The 26867-nt window shown below is 36.4% G+C and overlaps 1 protein-coding gene and 1 long non-coding RNA gene across 19 annotated transcripts in view; one reads left to right on the forward strand and one right to left on the reverse strand.

Moving 5' to 3' along the window:
* FHIT (fragile histidine triad diadenosine triphosphatase) overlaps window positions 1–26867 on the forward strand; it is a 1386045-nt gene that overhangs the window by 760931 nt on the left and 598247 nt on the right. The window lies entirely within an intron of this gene.
* LOC140610065 (uncharacterized) overlaps window positions 1–26867 on the reverse strand; it is a 63851-nt gene that overhangs the window by 18188 nt on the left and 18796 nt on the right. For both annotated transcript variants that reach the window (XR_012011845.1, XR_012011844.1), the window contains exon 3: window positions 12593–12674. This is a non-coding gene — a long non-coding RNA (uncharacterized lncRNA). The remainder of the gene's footprint in view (window positions 1–12592; window positions 12675–26867) is intronic.

A 26867-nucleotide genomic window follows, 5' to 3' on the forward strand; every position in this document is an offset into this window, starting at 1 on the left:
TCTTAGTTAAACACCGCCTCTGACAAGGGCATAGTCTACATACTTCTAGTTACATTCGACTGCTTTGATTTAATCCTCCTCATTTCCTCTGAGAAGGTTTACTACACTAAAAAAATGCATTTTTAATAGAGATTTTATTATGAAGCACGACCTCTGTTTCTCTTACAAATGATTCTAATACCATTTTGATTCAAATCCGGCAATGTTAAAGCTGGAAGGAGCTTTAGAGATGGTCTAGTCTTATTCTCTGAATAGAAAGCTAGTGTCAGAGGCAGGAGTAGAGCCTAGGCCTTTTTTCTGGAGTTGTGCTGTGCTTTTTTTTCCTCTCCACCTCTGGGTTGCCTCTTCTGTATAAAGAAGCAATAACACATACCTCATAGGTTTATCCTGAAACTAAATGAGAACTATAAACACACAACAATCAACACACTGCTTTATATATAGTATACATACTCATTAAAGAATAACTAAAATTGATATCACTAGCATGATTAGCCTTTCAAATATTAACTGAAGATCTACCACAGGCTTTGAAATGGCGCCTGTCCTAAATGTATGGACCCATCCTAAGCTCTTCATGTAGCCCCTAGTACTAGATCTCCATGAACAGACTATAGTGGGGAGTCTACTAGGACAGTACCTTCTCTGACTTTTTCCTTCCTCAAGCAAGTATAGGATTGAGAGAGAAGCATGAGGCAAGAAATGGATAATGATTTAAAAGGTCCAGATTTGCTAAACACACTCATTTGGGTGGATCCATGCTCTTAGGTTGCCAATTCAAATATTTAAAAAAATAATTACTGAAAATTTTAAAATTACTTGCCAAAGGATCATCACAAAATAAGAGAAAAAAAATTAACACCTTTTGTCTCTGGGTTAAAAAAAAATGTATACTGATTTGTATATGATTCATATATATATTCATATATATATAGTTATGTAGTTGTCCACACACACATTGGACTCCTGAATAGCATGGGGGTTACAGGCACTGAACTCCCCCCACAATTGAAAAACCACCTATAACTTTTGATTCCCCCAAAACTTAACTACTAATGGCCTACTGTTGATCAGAATCCTTACCGATTACATAGACCATCAATTAACACATATTTTGCATATCATTTTATGTTCTTATAATACCTGTTTTTTTTTGTATTTCTAAGCTATGTGGTTTGTTTGTGAGTTGCTTTCCTATCAAACTGTTGCAAATCTTCAAAGAGTTTTTTCATATTGTTGCAAATATACAAAAACCTTTCCAGTATATTTACTGAAAAAGCTTATGTATCAGTGGACCCATGTGGTTCAAATTTGTGTCATTCAAGGGTCAACTGTATTTTATATACTATACACACACACACTAGACCATATATACGATGAGCTAAGGATCACATAAATTTGAAAACATGTCCATTCATATTTCAAAGGAAGAAATAAAATACAGATAGTGACTGGTCATCAAAATAATTAGACACTTTTTCTATATTTTAAAGAGCCAGTTGTCATACTGATGTTGCTTTCAGTAGCCTCCATCACAGCCACAGGGCAACACTCCACACTTCAGAACTGATATTTATTGCAGTTGGGGCATTCCCTCTGTACTTTAATTGAAGTGGACATTTTTTTCTGTAACTCATCTGTCACCCGGTGTTTATTGGAGGTATGTTTTGGATAAAGCATTGTACTAGATTATGGATGAATAAAGACATATTTGTTACACTTCATTTCCATAAGGCATTTACAACCTAGTAGGGAACCAACAGGTCATTTCAGAGGTAGTGTAATATAAGAAATGAGTTATGACATAATAGAGGCTCAAGGAATCAGGTTGCTCTACCTCAGGAGCTCAGAGGAGGCAATGTTTGATCTTAGTCCCAAAGAGGAGTAGGAATTTAGTCTTAGGCAGATGGTCTGCCTTGTGCAAAGCGTTGAGATCTTGAAGCAGTATCATTTGTTCACCTTCTATCAGTTTGGTGTAAATATCAAGGAGGAGACATTGAAGTTAAGGCAGGAGAGATGGGATGCAGCAAAAGCAGTGTAAACGTTATCATGGTGATTTGGGAGGGTATTTGGTGGATTTTAAGATGGGAAAGGTGTGGTCAAGTTGGTCACACGGGGCTTATGTTGTGGATAGATTGGAGGGGAAACCAATTTGAAGGCTGTGGAAATGGGTCAAGTGAATAATGAGAAAAGCTAGCACTAGAGCAGTAATGGATATAAGGGGATGACACTAAGTATAATTAAGGGCAGGAACTATTAGGGCCTTAGTGATAGATTGGACAGATGAAAGTGTTAATGGCAGGAGAGATACAAGTCTACTTCTAAGTGGCTAGGTGCATAGAACAGCCAGAATGGACATTTATGAGAAGGTGTAATTTTTGTGAGAAAAGAAGAGATTCCGTTTTGGAAGTGTTGATTTCAAGGTGGATAGATGGGTGAATATTTAAAGTTGGGGAGAGGTTTGACTTTGGAATGTTTATGTGGGCATTTTTAGTGAATTAACAGAAGCCCTCAGAGGAGATCATTTCACTGGGGAAGAGGGTCTGGATTGAAGAGGAAGGCACTCCAAACATTATTAATGTGTACCTAAAAGAGTATGGAGAGAAAATCTATTTTTATGTCAGCTTTTAGACCTAATTTCTTTGCTTGACCTCAGGTTGTAACTGAATTGGGTCTCAGAAAACATGAAGTCATTTTGAATCTTGGCCAAATATGTTGTTAATTCAAGCATATATCCATAAACTTAATGCTTATGACATAAGTTTTTCTAATAGCTCTTCCTTTTATATATTATGAAAAAAAAAATGACACTGTGTGTGAAGAATGAAGACTCCAAAGCTCTCTGACACAGGCAGTGAATCACCTGCTATAGAAGACACTTTTCTTTATTAGGATAATACAGATACGTTACACACATCTTCTAAATGTAGTTTAGAGATTATTAGCAACATGGTTAATCCTGACTATTGTCGTCTTTGGCTTAGAGATGTTTTATAAAATTCTCTTGACCCTTTCTTCATGTTGGTTACCTTGATTAGGATTTCACTTGAACAGTATTCTAAGTTCATCAATTGAAATAACCATCTATAGTTGCTCTACTGTCTACTAATTTAATGTTAAGATTGCATATCAACTTATTTTCTCAACCATGATAGAATAACAGCACAGTTTACCATACCTCAGTAAGTAACACATGAAGCTGGACTAAGTTATATGGCAACTGATTTTAGGCATTGGAAAATAGTATAGGTATGAGCCTCAGAATAAGGGAAATACACAAGATTTACTGATATCCAGATAGGGAGGAGAGACCAGAGCAGAGGTCATTGTTTTCATTTAGCTAAGGCGTTCATTTGAGTTTGATATTCAGAGTTGCTGAAGTTGCTAAAATGAGATGATCAGGGTACTAGGGAGAAGGCAACTGTGCAGAATGCAGAAGTAGGACTCATGGGAGTTCCCTGTATATTATTGGCCAAGGACTGTGTGCTGCACATGCACAGAGCAGAACTCTATAGGACCCTGAAGGTGGCTTCTACAGGGCTGAATGCTTAACAGAGATATCAAAGGTCATAAAATGCTCTGAGATGTTGGAGTTCTGGCCTTACTAGAGTGGAAGGGTCTTGTTGAATAGCCCAGAAATTCAGGGGAGAATATAGAAAAGCCACACCTGAGGAGTAAGGATCACAATCTAGAATGAGGGTGATGTCCTTAGAGCTAAGAATAAAACCAAATAGACCCATTCTCATAGAGTATAAAAACTAGTCTGACAGAATCAAAAGGATCTGCCAACAGTTTAATAACTGCCAGAATAATTCTTAATACCTATAAGAATTATAGGTATTAATTAAGAATACCTGGAAGAAAAGATAACCCAGACTCCTTGCAGTATATCATGTATAATTATGATATATAAGAAGCAGGAAGATGTGATACCCAATCAAAAAGACAAGCAGTCCCTGAAAACAGATGGCAAGATATTGGAGTTAGCATAGCTGCTATAATAATGTTCAAGAACTTAAAGGAAAAGTTGGACATTGTGCATGAACAGATGGGGAATTTCAGCTAAGAAATGGTAACTATAAAAAAATGGAGGTGCTAGAAGTGAAAAGTGCAATGGCTGAAATAACAGAGATGGAATTAAAAACCATGGACTCTGCATAAGAGGTTAATGCATTTAACACCATATACATAGAAATAACAGGAAACATGAAAAAAAATGATTATTTTGGGGTGGGTCATAGACTTAAGTATACAAACTTAAAGTGTAAAGCTATTAGAACAAAATGTAGAATAACTTTAGGTTATATTTCTTAGTGAATAAAACTACTCATTTTTTAAAAAGTTGAAAAATTAGACTTCATTAAAATGAAAAGCTGCTTATCAGAAAATTCAGTTAAAATGAAAAGGCTAGCTGCTCTCTGAAAGAAGATGCTTCTACATACATAGAACAATGAACATGTATCCAGAAAAAAAAATATATATATATATTTTAAAAAACAACAAACTCCTGTACTTCAATAACAATCAAATTTATGTTAAAGGCAAAAGATTTGAATAGTCATTACCAGCATCTATACATATAAATGTATATATTTTTATTTATAATCAATATTATTAAAAGTTGTTCAGTATCATTATTTATCATGAAAATGGAAAAAAAAAAACAATAAGATACCTCCTTATACTTGAATGGCCATAATTAAAAAGTCTGTGGGGAATAAGGATGTGTGGAATAACTGAAACTATTACATGTTTCCGATAGGAATTTAAAATGGTGCAATCACTTTGGAAAGTAGTTCAGTTTCTGGTACAGTTAAATATACTTTATTACCCAGCAGTGTTGTATTTCCCTGGTATGTATCCAAGCAAAATGAAAATATATTTCCACAAAAAAGTACTTTTACATGAATGTTTATAATAAAGCCCTAAACTGGAAATAACTCAGAAATCCTGCAGGGGTGCCTGGGTGGCTCAGTAGTTGAGTGTCTGCCTTTGGCTCAGGTTGTGATCCTCGGGTCCTGGGATCAAGTCTCGCATCGGGCTCCCTGCGTGGAGCCTGCTTCTACCTCTGACCATCTCTGCCTCTCTCTGTGTGTTTCTCATGAATAAATAAATAAAATCTTTAAAAATAAAAAGTCTTTCCAGTGAATAAATAAACAAATTGTTGTTTATTCATTTGTACAGTGGAATTCTATTCAGCCATAAAAAATTTACTGATAAATGCAAAAGCATGGATGAATCTTAAATTGCTGAAAGAAGTCAGGCACAAAAGAGTATGTATTATATGATCACATTTGTTTTATTTTCAGGTAAAACTTATCTATGACTTTATAAATCAGACAAATAGTTCCTTGTAGAAATAATGGGGCTTGGCTGGAAGGCAGCACTGGAGAGCTTTATAGGGTAATGGAAATGTTCTGTAACTTGATTAGGGTCTTGGTTTCATGTGCATCAACATTTGTCAAAATTCATTCATTATAAAATCTGTGTACTTCAATTATTTAGGAAGATTAATTTCTTTTTACCAACAATAAACAGTGATATAATTGATTCAAATTGCTGATTATTATTTTGCATAATAAATCAAGGTAAGTTAATACATGTATCAATTGTTTCAAATTCATCAAATGTGTTTTGGTCTAAAATGTAATCTACCAGGGTTTATATATTTTCCGATTCATTTAGATTTTTTTTTTTTTTTACTTCTCATGGATTTTTAACATAAGAGTTTGCTTAGAATTTCCAGTGTCTTTAGAAAGCAGACCTAACAAAATTTCCCTCTAATGAAAACAGTTTTTTCCCTAGACAATTCACTGAAATGGAATATTCTTTTAAATCTTTTCAAAAAATACTCTGGAGGGACATTGAGGAACGTAAGCTATTTTATCCCAGGGAATTGGCTACTGATTGAGAAATAGACCCTGGATAATTGAAACCATTTGTCCGGGAGCTGAATATCCAGACAGGAATAGGACCTGACTTAATTGAAAGGAATTGATGATACACCGTTAAGAACACTGATCCTCTGAGAATGAAAACTAAGGGGTCCAGTCAAGGGTCTACTAGTATGTGGCATTGTTGGGGAAAGAGTGAGTTCATTTTACAGAATAGTTCTTTGGTGATGAGGATCAGCGATAATGAACTAACACAAAAATCTCTCCTCCTCCCTCACTCTCCTTAGAGAGCAAACATAATAGGGTAAAGAAGAATGGCAAGTTCAATCTATCATGTGGATATTTTCACTTATGTGTAGCCTCAGCGTATGTGGGTAGGCAGCATGATATAATGGCAAGAACCTGAGACTGGGCATCAGAGACTCAGATGCTTGCTAACTGTGTGGCCTTCAGCTAGTTTGTTAGCCTTTCTGACCTTGTCTCACAGGGTCTGTAGGATAAAATGAGACATCACATGCAAAATATTCAGCCTATGGGATATTAACTGAAGGCAACCCCTTCCTTTTCCAAAACTTCATCTCTACACACATAAAAAATGATTTGTAGCGTTTCTTGATTCATTTTCAGAACTGAAAATAAATAATGGAAAGCCATAGCCATTCTTTGGCAAGGAAGTAGTTGCCCTATCATTGTATATGTTTTATTTAGAACACCAGTGTTTTGGTCATTAGAGGGAGGAGAAATGACTTGTAAATACTAAGTACCCTTTAAAGAGGCATTTAGTATCTATGAATGTTGCATGCTGCATGGACTAAGCTGTTAATCAGGTTTATTTTATTGTTACGTATTTCCATAAGAAGAGGAAATAAGTTCTGTAGTTAGAGCAATTGAGAGTTCAAGACACTAAACATCCAAAGAATCAAATCATTTAAAAATGCTTGATGAAGAGTTAACTTTCTGAGCAACCATATCATAAGAATAGATCTTAAGAGTGAAGAATGTTGTTAAATCTTTGAAAGTCTACACGTAAGTGTGAGACATCTTGCTCTGCAAGAGATGACCTAAGTTCTCAGAACAAAAGGGGGTCTGTGATAGTAATGCAGCCTTCTTTGGAAATAACTAGATGAAAAATGAATTATGTGTGAGAGAACTATATTATTAGCAAGAAAGAAAGTTGTTTTAATGAGTCACTAGGCTATTTAGGTGAATTTAAATCAGTTATTATTTCAATGTATTATATAAGCGTAGTTTGAGGATCTAATTTTGAAAAGTGAATTGTATTAGAATTTAAAACTCAGTCACTATATACTGAACTACTGAAAAATACCTTTATTTTTCAAAAGTTTAACATGGACTTTTTCAGTAAATAAAGTTATTAAAGAAAACATGTTACTGGCAAGCTGAGATTCAAAGGAAATCTTCTTCCCTCATATGCTTTTTTTTTTTTAAGATTTTATTTATTTATTCATGAGACACACACACAGAGAGAGAGAGAGAGCGAGAGAGAGAGAGAGGCAGAGACACAGGCAGAGGGAGAAGCAGGCCCATGCAGGGAGCCCGATGTGGGACCCTATCCTGGGTCTCCAGGATCATGCCCTGGGCCGAAGGCGGCTCTAAACCACTGAGCCACCCGGGCTGCCCCATATGCTTTTAAATAAAGCTTTATGTTGGTTTTTAGTTTCTAAGAGTGATTCCAGTTTCAGAGCTCTCAGTATTTCATGCTTTGGTTAAAGATGCGTGGTCCTCCATGTTGTTAAATGAAATGCCAGTAGTCTGATGGATTTCTTGGGAGGAACTGAATAAAGAAAGTATGTAGCAAAGTACTAGAGTCATTCAAACATTCAGTGCTCATGTTTTTACCTAAGGTACCTGGTGGTAGATGTTGAAGCTTGCCTGTTCCTCATATGTATACAATATGATGTGTTCTCGAAGTTGTAAATGCCAATAGAGTATGATAGAAGAAGCCTTAATTATGCCAATGGTGGGATCAAAAGAGCTGTTATGATAAGTTATTAAGGAGAAGTAGGAATTCCCTGGCACAAATATTGGGAAAGCCTTCCACTTAGTAGCAGCACAGAGTGTACAGCATAGAGTTGTAGAAGAGCATGGGTGGTTTAAAGCACAGAGGCATTATGGTGCTCTTTGACCAAAGCATTATTTGGAAGGCTATATTAGCCCCAGACCCAACAGGAAACAGATGGTATTTTCAAATCAGATAGAGTCAAAGAGTTTATTTATAGTGGGACTCTACATCAGGTTGTGAGCTGAATGGAAGGGAACCAAAGAAAATATAGGAACAGAAATTAGTAATAGTACAGCTGTTATTGTCCCTTGACCTAAAAGAGGAGAAGCAGCTGCTGTTGGAACCACAAAGGAGAGAGGTCTAGAGAGGGTGTGATGTTCCTTTGAGGAATCTGGGTATAGGTGACCTGGCAGGGAGGAACCGGAGCAATCAGCATCCTGACCTCCTTCCTTCCCTTCCCATTTCATGCCTGCACTCTTTCTGGGAAAATCACCTTTTTTTCTTTGACAAGTGGAATCTGGGTTTCCTACCTGTTTCCTGTGCATTGCTTTGCTTGAAGACTTGAATCTGTCACCCATCTTGCTTCTCTAACCAACATCTACATTTGGATGAAACAGTATTTTTACCTTTCAATTTCTGGAGTCACCCAACATAAGTTGAAGGAGATTCCAAACTCAACCTGAAGCCAAAAGGGTCAGGGAAACTTTGGTTGTGTCCATGGAGATCAGCCTCCAGGGCCACAGAGCAGGATGGAGAATGGTGTGAGGATGGGACTGGGCAGGAGGGGGTGTGAAGGGGACAGAGGCTAACTAAGCTGGGGGCTTTTTAGTGACCTATTAAAGCCCAGTGGGATCAAATCCCAATTGCCACTTACTTTCTAGCTGTAAAACCTTGGAAAGACTACTTAACCCTTTTAGGTCTTCAAGTTTACTTATGAGCCTAAGAAAAATATATTATGTAGGAAATTGTAGGAAATAAACGAGACCCATATAAAGCACATAAAAAAAAGTGCCAGGTATATAATGTTTAATAACTTTTACTCATTACCATATATATAAGCAGAATAGTAGCATAATTAGATTTTTAAAAAATATTTTATTTATTCATGAGAGACAGAGAGAGAGAGAGAGAGAGAGAGAGAGGGGCAGAGACACAGGCAGAGGGAGAAGCAGGCTCCATGCAGGGAGCCCGATGTGGGACTCGATCCCGGGACTCCAGGATCAGGCCCTGGGCTGAAGGCAGCATTAAACCTCTGAGCCACCCGGGCTGCCCTTAGATTTGTTTTTAAATGTTAAATAGTTTTCCATGTTGCTGTGTAGATTCATAAGCAAGAACACAAAATTATATAAATTTTCCTTAAAGCTTTACTTACATACACATATAGACACGTATCACTTTGGGTGAACAATTCAAGGGGGCCAGATTGATGGAGAAAAAGCGGTGGTAAGGATCCTAAGGATCATGGTGGGGTTGCTGGTTTGGAAAGGGATACCATTATTTTAGAGGAAAAAAATAGCCTTTTGTCTTGGCAGGAAATTCTTGCCAAGGATTTCCCATCCATTTCTTTTGCATCACTCTCCCTGAAGACTTCTGCCTGGCACCCACCTTGCTTTCCTAACCGTCATCTACATTTTGACAAAACAGTATCTTTTCCTTAAAATTCCTAGATTTACCCAACCCAAAGAAGTTGAAGGAGCTTTCTGTGAGGCTAGGGGAGCCTCCCGAGGTTCTGTGTATTTATAGTCACTGTTGTGTAACTTCTGATTTCTTGAAAATGGGTTGTTTGTTTTGTTTTTGCTCTTGATCGGAATTTTATGGCCCTTTGTTAAAGGCTCATTAAGATTTTTGTCTAACTTATCCTGTCTATACCTCATTATTACCTTGTGGAGAAAGCACCATGATCCACATTTTATTGATGAAGAAACTGAGTCTCAGAAGAGTTAACAAAACTGGATGTGTTATTGAGTAGGTAAGGTGTTCAGCCTCATTTAGCTGTGCAATGACAATATGTCTGTGTAGGATATACGTGTCATTACTCTGCCATGATTAATTGAACACTTAAATGCCAGGCACCGCAGGTGATGAGGTAACACAGGTAAGGAAGGCCCTGTTTTTATCTGGTGAGCGCACAGTACACATCTGGTAGGATCATTAGTAATAGAAACACACACATGCACACCGAGTATGGTAAGATAGATTAATTTGTTCTGAAAGTGAAATTAAAAGACAATAGTTTACCACCACCACCACCACCACCACCACCACCACCCCCCATACAGAAAAGCTTTTGTATCTGACATGTGTTGAGCTTTGGAATAGTAGATCTCTATTTCAATCCCTGACTCGGGGCACCTGTGTTAGGACACTTGCCAACAAGCTGGTTGAATGCTGCTGCATGATGCTGCAGGTCTTCGGTGGACCTGTGTCCCTTGCTTTTAGAATAGAATAAAATAGGCCTCAGGATTTTATTTTCCCATGGTTGGGTCCATGTGAGATTTGGTATGAGGTTAACATTAAACCTCATTGTTCTCCTTCTGCTGTTCTTTATGAAGGTCAGAAGAGGTTATGAGAAGAATAGTTCTTTGAAAAGTAGTTAAATTCTTTTTTTTTTAAAGACTTTTTTTTAAAGATTTTATTTATTTATTCATGAGAGGCAGAGAGAGAGAGAGGCAGACATAGGCAGAGGGAGAAGCAGGGTCCCTGCAAGGAGCCTGATGTGGGACTCGATCCTGGGACTCCAGGATCACACCCTGGGGTGGAAGGCAGATGCTCAACCACTGAGCCACCCAGGCATCCCATAAAGTAGTTAAGTTCTGTGTTCACTGTCACTGAGGCTTCAAACTCTCGCCCTCTGTTTGTTTTTCTTCCCCCCCGGGGAGCGTCAGTGTCTGTAATACTGTGTTGCTTCCGATGTCTTATTTGATCTTCAAATCTCTCTACCTTTCAACTTTAAGAGCAGATCCAGTTGAGAGCTGTCTAGGGGAGCTCTTTACCGTTGCTACTGCATCTTCTGTGAAGAACCTGGTTTTTTGTTTCAGTTGCTTCATCAGATGTCTTTGCATCCTGGGTAATTAATGACACACACTGCCCCCGTGATGCCATTTCACCTCCTCAGAGGAGTGTCTTTTATGAATGAAATACAGGGTTTGTTTTTTTGGTTTCTACCTTTAAAAAGGTAAAGAGTGCCTTTCTCCTCTTTGTTGCTTCACAAATACTTTTTATCTCTGTGGAGGTGCTGCCAGATATGGCATCATGTCTATGAGCTTTTTATCCTCTTCATCCTATGGGTGGACTCTTAAGTGCATAATTTATTCATTTATTTTCATTTCTGGTACATAGCACACTACTTAGTGTTTGATGGGTATTCAGTGTTTATTTAGTGAATAAATGAATAAATAACTGAGTCAAAAGAAACAAGGGGCTATTGGAGGATGCATTATGTCTGTATTCCAAAAAAACCCCAATCACCCAGGCAGTAGGCAGTGCAATGTAGGATGAATTGGTGGGAGGAAAACTAATAATCAAGAGGGTTAGCTGGAAGGTCTTTGCAATCATTGAGGCTTAGATTTGGATTTTGGCTGACAAAATAGAGATACCGAAATGGAAATGAATAGTTTTGGGGGGTATAATTTGACTGGACACTCATTTCGAAGGAAAGAGCTGGGGCAGTGGTCAGTCATACATTCTAAACTTGAGTCAGTTGAAATGAAGTGGCCTTATTGATAAGACAGGTGCTTGAGAAGGGAAGCTTATAAGAAAAAGTTATGAATTTGGCTTTGGCCATGCTGATTTTGAAGAAAATGACAGACATATTGTTCTAAGGGAAGACAGAATGAGTTTGCATACCCACTAGAAATTGCTGTTATCCTTTACCTATTTCATATGATGAGTGTTTCTGCGCTCATTATGTGGCTGTTCAAAATAAATCTCACTGAGGTTGTATGTCTAAGCCAAATGATGCAAAGAAACAGAATTAAAACTTGGGACTTCCACGCTAAACAGACCTGGCTTTTTCTCTTCTACCACAGTAGCCTTTTAGACCAAATTGATCACTTGCCCATTCACGTTCAGTATCTAAAACTCTGGTTGTTATTGTAGCCATTAACAGCCATTAATCCCCAAGGGGGATTACTTTCCCCTTTTCCTTTCGACCTTGTGAAATTCTATTTGTCTCCTGTGGGCCCATCCAAGTCCTACTTTCTCAAGAAGCTCTTCTATGACTGCATCTTGCCTCACCCCTACCCAGTCCTTACACTCTTCCACTGTTGAGTATTTTGACTTATTTAATATGCTAAAGAGTAGTCATGAATAGTTCGGCTGCAAAATGTAGTATAAACTCTAAAAGCTCAATATCCAAATATAATTGAAGTGGTGGATGCTAGTAATGGAAAACTTTGAAAGTTTCCTGTTTGTATTGTTTGTCCAAGCAGGGATCTGCCATTTCCTCAGAGTGAAACAGCCTTGAATGTCCTAGTGTTTGTATTACTGCCTTTTATCCTGCTCTCCTTAATTGTCTTAAAAGATCTATGTTACATTCTGTATTGCCTGCCTGCCTGCCTTCCCCCCGCCTTTTTTTTTTTTAATTTTCTATTCTGTACTTTCCATCATTCTTGGCATGTATTGGTGTGCAGTAGAAAGCCAGCCCCTAACCCAATATATAAAAAAATTCCATTACCTTGTGACCTGTGTGTATGTTGCTACTGCACCTGGGGGATAGCAACAGTTGGCTCCATGGAACTGAATTTGTCTGGAGAACTCTGAAATTTCATAATATTTCAAGAAAAAGATAAGTCACTAGTGATAAAAACTAGAAGCTTTTCTTCTGCCTGCTTGGTTAAAGACAAGTGATATGAATGGGTTGTTATGGTTGAAAACAGGTGAGGTTGTCACTGAATTGGGAAAATCTTTTTTTTTTTCAGTTTAAATATAACCTTTTATTATAGAAATAATACTTATGTATTGTAGAAAATTAGAACATATAGATAAGCAACACAAAAAGAATCAAAACATCATATTACTGCCACCCAGAAATTGCTACTTTTAACACTTTGGATGTAATCCTTCTGGATTTTTTTCTCTTTAAAATTTAAGAAAACATTGAAGAATAATTCATTAAAGTTCAATATCAAATGCACAAATATTAAATGTACAACTTGATAAGTTTTGCGTATATCGATAGCTTAACCACATCTAAATGAAGCTCCAGGTTATCCTCACCCCAGTTTTCCTCATACCTCTTCAGTCTATATTCAGCTGCTCATAGTTATAGCTGTTCAGACTCTTATCACATCATACATTAGATTTTACCAGTTCTTGAACTTCCTGTAAAAAATACTGTGCAGCATGTATTCTTCTATATCTGGCTTTTCCCCCCACAACATTATACTTTTGAAATTCACCCTTGTTGAATTTGTCAATAATTTGGCCTTTTAATTGCTGCATGGTATTCCATTATTAGAATGTACATAATTTATTTATAATTTATCCATTCTCCTATTGATGAAGATTCAGGGTAATTCCTGTTTTGTCTACAGTGAATAAAATTGCTATGAACATTCTTGAAAATGGCTTTTGGTAGACTTAGGAACTCATTTTTCTTTGGAAATGTATATGGGTACACACATGCACACTTAGAAATGGAATTGCTGGGTGATAAGGTGGGCGGTATGGTTTCCATGTGCATGTGTACACGCAAATGAATGTGGTTTTGGTTTTGGGTTTTTATTTTTAACAAAATGAGATCATAATCATAATGAGCATGCTATTCTGAACCTACCTTTTTTTCCCCCTAGTCAATAGTCTCTACCTTTCTGTTTCATTAATTGTGATTTTATATGATCCTAGTTAACATTTATATCTCTTGAATTGACCCTGAAATGTCTTTCACAGCTGGTGTATTTTCATCAGTATACCAAACAGTATCCAAACAAGGTAGTTGCATCCTGTAAAACCTTACCTTAGGCCCTTGCTGACTGGACCCATCAATTCCTTGTCAGAAACATCTACCTAGGGCTACATGCAGTATGACAACTTATTTTGGAAGTAATGCATCATCATTCTTCTTTCTTTAGAAGTGAGTTACTAGGTCTAGGCCATAATCAGAGGGTGGGAATTACACGAGGACTTGAATATCAGAAGGAAGGATCACTGGGAGTCATTGGAAAAGATAATTTAATATTTAAAGCAATCATGTATTTGGGAAATTTTCTTAGTTTTTGTATCATGAAGTAAAGCAAGTCTACTTGGTTCTGTGAATTGGCAAAGTCTCTGCTCTATAAATCTCAACTATGACTCTTGGGGGGAGGGTTCTTGGCACTGTGGTACAATCTAATTTGGATTGTGCTTATTCGACATCTATTACATCCCCAATGCTGAGTAAGCACTGACAGTGTTCTACCCCTGACTTAATGACCTCTTATGTCCTATAACTTGGACAAATAGACTACAAACGCCTTAAATGTAGTGGCTGATAGTATTTGTAAGGGGTTGCAGAAGTCAGATATACAATAAAAGATTGTTCAGCACTTACAACACACATTGCACTATTTAAATCTTTCATCAATTCTATGAATTAGTTGTTGTTATTCCATTTTATAGATGAGGACACTCAGACACAAAGGAGATGATGAATTTCCCCAAGTACTTACTAGTAAGGACTTGAGACAGACATAACTCAATTAATCTGACTCAAGAGCCTATGTTCCTGATTGCTGTGCCATGGGACTGGTAGAGTAGTAAATGAGCAATAGGCGGTGTAACACCTGTCATGTTGTGCTTATATTATTATCCTTCCTCAATTTACTTACCAGTGTTAATTGGCTTTTGTTTTTAATGTGTACTCTCCCTAATATAAAGCTGTTTATTAGAATGCTATATTACTTTCCCCCCTAAATATTGTGCTAATATTTGCTCAATTATTTGAATTTAACATGATTTACTTCTCAAGGGTATAGGTAACACCTAGGATCTTTGTACCAAATGAGCAGAAGGAATAAAGTAGTTTTCCCCACCTCTTTTTGTTCTGATTATGGTCTATCTGTGGTTTCAATTAATGGCAAATTAATAGTAGGCAGCAATACCTAGTTAAGGAATGGAAATTCCTTGGCAAAATACATCTCTGGGGTTAAGACCTCAAAATAGGAGCTGGAAAGGAGGCCCATGTTTAGGTTATAACCCAAAATGAGTTTTGTCTTGAGTGCATCTCGATTTAACTGGAATCACAAACATTTATTAAATGGTTGTCATTGGGCATTGGGTGACTCAGTTGAGCATCTGACTCTTGGTTTTGGCTCAGGGTCATGAGATTGAGCCCCAAATCAGAGCATGGAGTCTGCTTGGGATTTTCTCTCTTCCCCTCCCTTTCACCCACTCCACTGCTCACATACTCAATCTCTCTCAATACATACATACATACATACATATATACCTTAAAAGAATGGGTATCATGTCAAGGATGCTATTTGGTGCAGTGAAGGACACTAAGTTGAATGACTCTTTGTCCTTAAGAAGGTTATAGTGCGGTGGCTCTCAAAACTTCAGTGGTTCAAAGCATGTCGATAAACATAAATTGCTACACCCTACCTCCAGAGTTTTTGATTCAGGTCTGGGTTGGGGACCTATTTCTAACATGTTCCTCAGTGTCACTGACGCTGCTGTTCCTGGGCCACACTTTGAGAGCCACTCATCTAGTGGAAGAAGGCCAGTTCTTACATCTGAGCCACTGAGTCAGTGACACGGAATACTAAAAGCATTCTCAAAACAAAGAATAGTTTTACCCAAGGACTATGGTGGCAGTTTGATTTGCTTCTGTGAAAAGCACCAACAGACCATAGTTCAAAGCTTTTGAAATATATTAAATATGTAATTAGTATGAAAATATACACTGCTGAGGATAATATGCCTAAGTATAACATCCACAGAACATTATCTTGTGCTGAACTTTCTGACTTTGAATGAAGGCTTATGCCAACTGATCCTTAAATAGTGTGTACAGCTCTGTTGACAAATGGCTATTTATGTGTTGGAACCCATTAAAAGTGATCTTGGCTGTTGTTTGCCTGCAGGAGACCTGATCATTTGAAGCAGTCCCAAGTTTTTTGATAACTTGAGAATGCCTGTAAAGTATTTTGGGCAGTCAAAACCTAACATGGACTGGTAGACTTGAAGATAAGAAAAACAACTTCAGCCAGAGCTTGACTGTGTTCTATGACTTTCCTTGACAATATGGCTTTTCAACTTACTGCTTTCTTTAAAAGCTTCCTTTGCTGAATTTGGACCCCATTCACTAGCTGTTTGGAATCTAATTCATACATGTAGAGCATCTGGCTCAGTTCCAGGCACACAGTTGATGTCAAACGTGTGTTTTCTGCCTTAAGGATTTGAGCTGAAAACCTAAGAGAAGTCTTTGAGGTACAAATTCTCTTTCCAAGTTGTAGGAAAGATGTTTGGAGGATTTAAATCTGTCTTTTGATTTAAAGTCTCTAGCTTTCTGATATTCAATAGACACTTTTGATTTTATTTTATTTTTTAAGATTTTATTTATTTATTCATGAGAGACACATAGAAAGAGGCAGAGACATAGGCAGAGGGAAAAGCAGGCTCCATGCAGGGAACCTGATGTGGGACTCGATCCCAGGACCCTAGGATCACACCCTGAGCCAAAGGCAGACGCTCAACCGCTGAGCCACCCAGGCATCCCATCCCTTTTGATTTTCTGTTTCATAAGAGGAGATAGAAAATTTTTGTGAGTCTCAAATCAAGTATCTGGTATTAAATTTTCATTTGGGGTGTGTGTATATGTGTTTAATCCCGTCAAAATCTCTGAATATCTTGGGATGGCATGATGGCTATCTACACTAGCTTTGTATTTTATTATGATTGTCGCATTAGGAAATAAACTGAGACATATTAGTGCTTTTTAAAAAATGGTCTTGCCATCTATAGTTCTAGTTTTTCTGAAGGACTGTAAGAATGGACTCTTCACAATCTTCCTCATTGTCAATTTTGTACTCCTAAGGAGAATTGAAGTTGGGCAAGTAAAACTACAGTTGAACTCAATTCATTCGACAATAGAACATGTGGTTGATGTGACACTGGGAAGCTGTTTCTTGAAAATTTTTGTACATATTTCAGAAAGCTCTGGTCTGTAACCTTTATAGCATTATTAGGGACTGAAGAAGCAAACTTCAAGTTTGTTGATCAATATCCCTCCTAAAGAACCATACATTCAATCTTAAATACACTATCATAAATGAAATTTCACTTTGACTTTCTTATACCAGTTAAAATTTTTCACTTTTACTTTCTCTAGTACAGTGGGAACCAACAGTGCTTTTCTATGATGCAGTGCCCTATGTTTCCTGAACTTTAATCTTATTGATGTAAGTCATTTAAATTTACCATTTTGTTTCTTGAATTGAAGCATCAGTTTGATAATAACTCAGTGATTAAACAAAGATACCTTCAGGATGACGAAGACAAGGGGTGATTTTCACTCAGTGAAAGTACATGATTATCTGCCTTCTAAAAAAGATTACAACAAAGGATGTATACCTGTGAATTACAACATAAGAGCCTCTGAATCAGTGATTTATATCTGTTGACACTTGTCATCCCTATTTGTCAGGATAGATTTTTAAAACATTTTGTATTAAAAATTGGAAGAAAAACTTACCCTATTTTCAAGTAATTCTACTTGTGTATTGCTGTTCCTGATTGTTTCTTTGCATGTCCATTGAGTTTTAAGATCTATTTCAGTTTGCTTTCAAATTTACTTTTTTTAATAACAGTTTTTTAATTTCATTTAGATACACTAAAAAGTGTATGTAGCCTTTGGAGTTTTTTTGAAACCACTTAATGTTATTTTCTTGCTTTCCTTTTTTTTTTTTTTTTTTTTTTTTAAATAAAGCCATCTGTTTAGTAAACATGAAGAATTGATTGATATGAAACCCAAAAAGTTCATAATGACAACTAAATAACAGATGACAGATTAGATAAGAACAAGTCATTAAGTTGGCCTATAAAAGGACAGCCATCTGCACCACTAAAACAGTCTTCCTATTGATGACAGTAATAATTTTCTGACTCCGTGACAGCTAAGAATTTATAGAATAAAATGGAACACTTATACATTGAGAAGTGAAACTTGATTTTGGGTAATTAGTGTAACCATTTTGTTCCAGTGTTACATGACAAGTGAATTGAGATTATAACAAAATCCTTTGAGAACAAATAATCATTCTGTGTATGCGTGTGTGTTGTATCTGACACACAAAATGACTAATTTACCATTATTTAGTTTGGCTGAATTATTAACAAATGTAGAGAGTCTAATTTATTGCAGATTAAAAAGATTTATGCTTCAAGATCTTTAAAGTCCTAGTTCACAGACGAGTGATTTATAATTAAAATATAAATTTAGTGGATATGTTTTAAGAATAAACAATCACAGACCCCTAGAACTGAAAAGGGAGCATAGGGCCTTCTGTCCTTTCTTTGCCATGCTGTCCTCGAAGGTTAATCCAATTTTATGGTCACTAGCAGAAAACCAAAGAACAACAGGAATGAACTACACTAGTGATTCTCTTACAATAATGATACATGTTTAGTAAAGTTAAGCAGAATCAGGTACAAACAGTTGAACCTGCTTAATTTTAGAGAACCTGTATCTGCTGACATTTCAAAACCAGACTGAATTAGTTGGTTTTAATTTATAATTGTTTTTCATATTTTCAATGAGCTAATCCTCTCAGTAATACTAAATGACTTGAACCTTTGCTCTGTAATGTGGGCCTACTGTTAAAATTAAATTTGGTAGAAGTGACTTTACTGGTATTAGATTCTTGTTGTGATAACTATTCTTTCTCTGATTCTTCACATCCCATGTGGAAACATCTTAATTGATACTTACAGCATAAAATGCTATGAGATTGGGTTGAATTGGAGCTTTTTGAAGAATTATCTTAGGAGATACTAAAACTGAGTTTGTATTTAGCAGGCTGTAGGAACTTTATGCCTCCCAATATTAAGCCTTAGATTTCATCTGATGGGCCACACTTAACATGTGTAGAAAAAGTTTAAAAAACAAATAGGAAGATAAGTCACTGACAACACTACCTTTCACAGAGAGTTACTAATACCTTTTCAATGTGCATACTTTTATTTTGCTATGTATTTATGTACATTTTAAAAGTAAAATGGTAATTGTATTTTAAACAGTTTGCCACCTACTTCTTTTCTACTTAATATGTTGTGAGCATGTCACATGCCAATTAAAAAAACTTATTATTCAAAACTTGGTAGTTCTTGAATCATTTAGTATATTTGATACTACCGATACTACCAATTCTTTATTGTGGGACATTTAGATTACCCAAGCCCATCATCAAGGTAGAAAAATTCTGGCACAAAAACCCCTGGGTAATCTGATTGTTTCTTTAGAGTTTCAAGAAGTAGAATAATTAGGATAAATGTATAAAATCTGTTAAGGCTTTTTTTGCATACTACCAAATTTCTTTCCAGAAAAGCTATCAGGCTTACCATCACCATATGAATGTCTATTTCTTTGTATGCTTCTTATTATAATAATAAAAAAAAAATCTTTATAGTTTTAACAGTGAAAATGATGTTTTATTTTAATTCAAAATTTTGTTTATGGACATTGTCCTTTTTTCATTTGTTTTTCAGCTACTTAAGTAGAAGTGCTTTTTTTCTCCCTTGCCCATCTCATTTCTGAAGAGGTGACTTTATTATTATTAATTCGTAAACTCTCTTTATATTAAAGCTCTTATTTTGCAGAACATCATTCTTTTTGTTGTTGTTGTTTGATTAAAGCTATTATGCCAAGCAAAATAAATGCTTAATAATTTATTTTTCTCAATTGAATGGATGAAGAGTAGTTCAGACTTAGGCTTATTAGCACAAAGAGATGTAAGAAAATCTATCACTAATGGTATGAGTCCTGTGAGATCTGGGGGGAAGGTGAAGAATTCTATTTGACACTTTCTGATCCTAAGCTTTTTCAACAGACTGTATTCAGTCAAGCATTTAACTTGAAGTATACTTTGGATAGTTTGCGATAGCCACTTTTTTTTTTTTTTTTTTTGCAGTAGCCACTTGTAATTATAGTCTTGTACTGACCAGGCCTACACATCTGGAAAGAAGGGAAAGAAAAAGAGAACCCAGTATTGGCTTATTTGATGTTTAGGAGCTGATGATGCAGGGGTGGGTAGAGAAATGGGGAAAGGATTCAGTTTCTTAGTGCATCTGAATTTTCAATGTTCTTCAGAAGTCAAATCTCTGAAGAAGTAGTCATAATGGGAGTGGTAGAATGATATTAAGAACACCTTGAAGTTTCTTCAGGAGGAATCATTACAAGTTTATCCCGTTAAACCATTGAAATGAATGTGAAGAACTGGCCCCTGTACAAATCAAAGTTATTCTACTGAAAATTAAGGCTGTCTGGCAAACCATCTGTTGCAGTTATGGAATTGGTCTCCAAGGGAGGTATGAGTAGCCAACTGTATCTTCCTTACTGAGCAGCAAGGCTATTACAACCAGAGGGAGCACCCTTATTTCCTGGTACCTGACAAAACCAGCTTAATAGGAACCTAAGAAGATATGCTTCTAGAAAAACATAGTTTGTTATGTTTGAGATGAGTTAATGATATGCACATACTGCTGGAAACAAGATAGGGAAAAAATTAACATCTGGGTCTAGTGGGTACCCAATATTTCTTCCAATTTCAACATGTGTTGGGTTGTAAACTCCTTAGTTTCCCATTGTTCTGTATAAATCTTTTACCTTTGAAGACCCCTCCCTTAGGCCCGCTACCAATAAATTCAGTGTTTCAAATCTCTTAGTGTGTTTTTGCCAGTATTATCAAAGTTTACTAATGCCTCCTCATGGTTAAAGTGGTTCTCTTAGCTCTTGTACAGCTTTGGGTAACAATTCATTTATTTACTCTTCACTTAGTATTTACTGAGCACCAACTATGGACAGGGTACTCCACCACATGCTAAAAATACAAAAATGAGAGCCATAATCCATGATCTCAAATAACAATTACTATGGTGGGTAAGACTGTCACTTAAAGACATAATTATACTATAAGGCAGGAAATAGGATCGGGGTTGCACAGGATTATTAGGGAAGGAGGGAGAGTTACCAAGGAAGGCATCTCAGAATATGGGCTACCTAGTTAATCTATAGAGATCATAGGGTAACCAGAGCTAGGACTGAGAAATAAAGAAAATATGTAGTTTTAATGAGGGTCTAAAAATGATTTCATTGTGAGCAGAGAATGACAAAGATCAGCTTCCTTGCTGAATGCAGACACTACTAAATTCTCTAGATTTTCAAATGCCCCAGGGAGAGTAGTAGTATGACAACTGTATAGGATTTTTCTGTCTTGCTACCCTCACCATATATTGCTGTTGTTATCAGCTAGCTCACCCATAACTTTTAACTGTGATATAAAAATATTCTAACTTTGAAGGATGATAGATGGTAAAAACTGCTTCTCCATAGTCCCTATTTCCTACACTCTACCCTTCTCCATCCTGTTGCTTGTATCATTGGACAAAATTCTAAGAGGGGGCACCTGGGTGGCTCAGTTGGTTAAGCATCTGCCTTCTGCTCAGGTCCTGGGATCGAGCTCCGTATCCCCACTCATGATCTCTCTTTCACTGTGTGTCTCTCTCAAATAAATAAATAATTTTTAAAAAATAGTAAAAATAAAAGCCACCAAAGAAAAAAAAGATTGCAAAGTTTAGCCACACATACCAGGATTTTGAAGTTTGTTCATAAACTATAAATTTCAGCAAATACAGCTTCTTGAGAAAAAAGCCAAAGACAATTATTCAAAAATCAATTTTTTCATTTAAACTTCATCACAACTTGGTCAATGTTTCCAAAAAAAAAATAACAGTAAAAATTATATAAAACATATAAATTCGTAAATTTATAAAAATAGGTATTAGAAAGTAAATCTGATTGCTAAATGAATAAGATAAAATGTTGCAAATTATATATTACTGACATGTTTATGCCTAATGTCATATATTCCTTTCCAGATTATTAGCTTCCTGAGGATAAGACCTAGTTATGTAGACATCTGTTCTCTCAAGTATTTACAATTCACTAGTTCATTTGTCTATCCATGGAGCTGTAGTGGCTGAAACTAAGGTACTGAAAGCTATCGTTCAGATAAAAGAACAGGAGAGAGTTGGTTTTGGTGTGGTAGCCACTCATCTGAAAAGGCTGTAATGATTATGTTCTATAGAAGTAAAACTAATAGATTATTATAGTACACATTACTGTAACTATAGCAGGGGGATTAAGGACACAGTAAAAATAACCATGCCGCTTGGTACTAGATAACCAATGATCCTGAAGATGTCTATTTCAAATGCCTGAAGAAACAAGAGCAGATATAATAAATGAATAGAACAGGCCAGATCTCAGAGTAAGTGTGCATTTGGTTTCTGAGTAGTCGAGATTTCAGTAAACCCAACTATAAAATTTGGGTTTCTTCTATTAAGCTCTAGCCAATTTTTCTATACAGGAAGGTAGACACCCAGGCTACTAGAGCTTTCTGTTTTTAAAAATGGAACCACAAATAGAAACTTTTACTTATTATTCCAAAATTTTAAATGATGTCACAATTAAAAAAATCACTGTGTAGATTAAGTAAAACACACATTTAATCATCTGCGTACTCCAAAAGATAGTGTCACCTTTGTTCCTGTCAAGCTAAGAGGAAATAAGAAATGTTTCTTTCTTCCTCACTGGATTCCACCAATAGTGCTACTTAAGGTATGGTTCAGAAATATTACCACTCTCCTCAATCAATTTATTCTTGGACTCCAAAAACAGATAAGAAATGTGGTGGACAGATAATATCCATGACCTTGCCCACTGGTATTCACACTTTGTATAATCCCCTCTCTTGTGGGAAAGAAGAACCTGTGACTTGCTTCTAGAAAACATGCAGAGGTGATGGGCTGTTACATCATTATTACTATATGTTATGTAAGACACCACCTTACTATGAGACCCTTTTGCCTCTCTCTTCCTTACTGGCTTTGAAAAAGTGAGCTTCCCTGAATCCTAGAGCTTCAAGGGAATGGATTCTGTCCACAACCTGATGGAATTTGGAAGTGGATCCTTCTCCAGTCCAGCTGCTGATGAGACCACAGCCCTGACTGAAACCTGGAACATAGCCCTGGTAAAACTCAGAAGCAGGAAGCCCACCTAAGCCCCCCTGGCTCACATAAACTGAGATAAACAATGTGTGCTGTTTTACATTATCAAGTTTGGCATAATTTATTAGACAGTAATAGGTAATTAATACAAGGAGTTTGCCTGAAATCAACTACCTCACAAGGCACATTGTTTAGTTTGGCTGATGCTTATTTTTCATAATCAGACTTTTTAAAAAAAAGATTTTATTTATTTATTTATTTATTCATGAGACAGGGGGTGGGGAAGAGACACAGGCAGAGGATAGAAGCAGGCTCCATGCAGGGAGCCCGATGTGGGACTTGATCCCAGGTCTCCAGGATCACACACTGGGCCAAAGGCAGATGCTCAACCTCGGAGCCACCCAGCCATCCCGAGACTTAACTTTTCAAAATGAAAGAAGAAATGCCTTCTTTACATTCTGGTGCAAGCTGTTTATCTCAAGTAGCAGACCAAAGACAGGTCTGATCTAACCATATCTGCAGAAAAGGAGAGAGATGGTATTATTAATTTGACTTAGAATATTTTATTTTTATTTTTATTTTTATTTTTTTTAATTTTTTATTTATTTATGATAGTCACAGAGAGAGAGAGAGAGAGAGAGGCAAGACACAGGCAGAGGGAGAAGCAGGCTCCATGCACTGGGAGCCCGACGTGGGATTCGATCCCGGGTCTCCAGGATCGCGCCCTGGGCCAAAGGCAGGCGCTAAACCGCTGCGCCACCCAGGGATCCCGACTTAGAATATTTTAAAAGGATTTTATTTGAGAGAGAAATAGCAAGAGAGCATGAGCAGGAAAGAGAGGGAGAGGCAGGCTCTTTGTGAGCAGGGAGCCTGACTGGAGGCTCTATCCCAGGACTCTGGGATCATGACCTGAGCCCAAGGCAGATGCTCAACAGACTGAGCCACCCAGGTCCCCTTGCATCAGTAATTTCTTGATTGGAAAATGGCTCCCAAAGCTGAGACCAGTCTTTCAAGTTCTGTTGCTGTGTAAACTTGATCTTATCTCTCTCCCTTTTAAATTTCATTCCCACCAAATCAACCCCTGGGACATTGGATGTAAAGCAAAAGGTTCTCCTGGCTAGAGAAGAAATGCCTATTCTCTGCAAGCATTTACCTTTGTCTGTGCCCAAACCCACAGTGATTCCTTTGAGAGGACCCCAGAAAATGCTCATCATTTCATGTTTTTGTTCTTAGAGGCTGATATCCTTGACAACTGTAAAGATCTAGAAATTTTGCCAGTTCAGCCAGTCTATCCTATGCATAGTAGTAGACAAATAACCAGCTGGCAATGCCGTCTTGTTTTCACCAATCTAAATAGCCATAAGCCTGCAAAACTATTCCATTACAAATGTGAAAATAAATAAATACAGCAATGGCTCTCATCAATGAAATATTGAAGAATAAATGCTTGTAAAAATTTTACTGCAAACAATGAAAAAACATGGGAGCCCAAAGTGGAATTGGTGGTCCCAGGAAAGTAATACGTGTGGTATCATTTTTGATACCTGTATCTCCTTTTGCTAAGGCAGAAAACCAAGTCCATAAAAAGAGCAAATCACAAAGGACCCGAATTTTGTTTTTGGTGCAATCCATTTACTGATGTTATTTTCCTAGAAAAAAATTTTAAGTAGTTTTTTTTTTTTTTTCTATTTACAGGGAAGCATTTTTCTTCTGTGAATCATATAATAATTCCTTCTATAAAGCATACCATCTTGAAATATAATGCCTGCACTAAAAATACATTGTCTTATGATTTGATAAAAAAAAGTTGGAGTTGCAAGTATGCTTTTATGATTCTTTTTTTTTTTTTTTTTTAATGGAAAGATTCCCAATCCGCCTACCAACTGAACTGTTTTGGTCATGAAACATTACCTTCTCAGCATGTGGTATGCCCATCAGCAGAAAAGTAGTAAAGAAGAACAGACTAACTTTATTTATTACATTTGCATTGCCTACAAAGCCATTTACTTAATGGATGAGTCTCATTAGCAGTCCAACCACAATATAAAGAATACAATGATGTGTTTCATAGGTTCATTAAAATAATATTTCAAAGGAGTCATTAGAAAAAAAGAAGCTAAACATTCAACAGACAGTAAGTTGTCTGCAAATAAATGAGATGGAACCAACATGTTTTCAAGTAAGTTAAGAAACATGTTTACAAATATATTACAGCCATTAAAAAAGGAAGCATCAACTTAGCAAGTGCTAGGGGGACAATTACTCATGCAATTTACTAAAACAAAACTGTAACACTTCCACATCAACATTTATTGTGGATGCAAATGGCTGTAGGTATACAAAAATGTGTCTTAAGGAAAATTTGTTCTATAGCCTGGAGAAGCTTCTCTTGTTTGAAGCAAAATTTAAAACATTCAATCCTCTTTTCAGATCACTACTATTTTTTCTTATGCACTTCTGTGCTATTACCCCAAATTTGCCTATCCTTTTATTTAAAAGAGAAAATCACAATAAGTTAGCAAAATGAATAGTCCTGAAAAGACAGAATTTACACCAAGAAAAGCTAAGTCTATTTATACCCTTGCATTCAAAATACAAAGTTCTATGAAGTCCTTACACTTTAACTATACCTAAGGGTTGACAAATGTTTGTTCAGCAAATGAATGGATAAATAAATGAATGAACAAAACAATTACTTAACAAAGGGGAGTTTTTAGGTTAGACTGTTGATTACTGTTGCTTTTTTATTTTATTTTATTTTTTTACTGTTGCTTTTTTAACCCAGTATTTTCACCTTCAAGCAAAAATTAACAGTTTTATATAGTATATTTCCAATAATGGAGCTTTTTTACATTTAATAGTGTCAGAGTTTTACTAAAGTCATAGAGTATATATTAAAACCAAGGATTTCATAAGGATTCATTTTTGGATTTTCTTTCTCCTCACAGAGAAAACTAACATATACACTAAAAGCCTCTAAAGAGAGTAGCTCAGTCCCCAGGATCCTGGGATTGAGCCCCACATCAGGCTCCCTGCTCAGTGGGGAGTCTGCTTCTCCCTGTCTCTCAAGTAAAGAAATAAAATCTTAAAAAACAAAAAGAGCACCTGGGTGGCTCAGTGGTTGAGCGTCTGCCTTAGGCTCAGGTTGTGATCCCAGGGTCCTGGGGTCCAGTCCCACATCAGTCTCTGCCTCTCTCTCTGTGTCTCTCATGAGTAAATAAATAAAATCTTTAAAAAAAATTACTGGTGCAACTTGAAATAGCAAATGTTACCTTAAAAAAATTAATGGAATGCACTTAATGTGTTGTAACATATGTGAAATCAGGTCCTTTTTATAACTGATGGCATGTCATAGTTTTTAAAAACGTTTATTTTCTTAAATTACATAAAATAATGGTAGGCCTTCATAATGAGGTCATCTAAGATTCAGTATACTCCCATAGTTTGAAATTTTATTCCTCTTAAAGGTAGTGGATAGAAGAAAGTAAAGGTAGTGTTACTGTCTTTGAACAAAGACAAATTCATTACCTTCACGAATTTGAGAATACAAATAGTGTTCTCTTTTAATCACAAGCTTGATAATGTGGCTCTTCTAGATCCTTCATCTGGTTGACCATTGTCTAATCTACAAGCTCCAGTCTTCTACTTTGCTGGGTCCTAGAAATCTTCATGATTTCTCTTTCTCTCTGTGCTTGAAAAGGCAGTTTTCAATCAAATGCCTCCCCCATAAATAATAAAACAGAAAA

Source organism: Canis lupus, chromosome 19 (assembly GCF_048164855.1).
Source record: "Canis lupus baileyi chromosome 19, mCanLup2.hap1, whole genome shotgun sequence".
Lineage (NCBI taxonomy): Eukaryota > Metazoa > Chordata > Mammalia > Carnivora > Canidae > Canis > Canis lupus.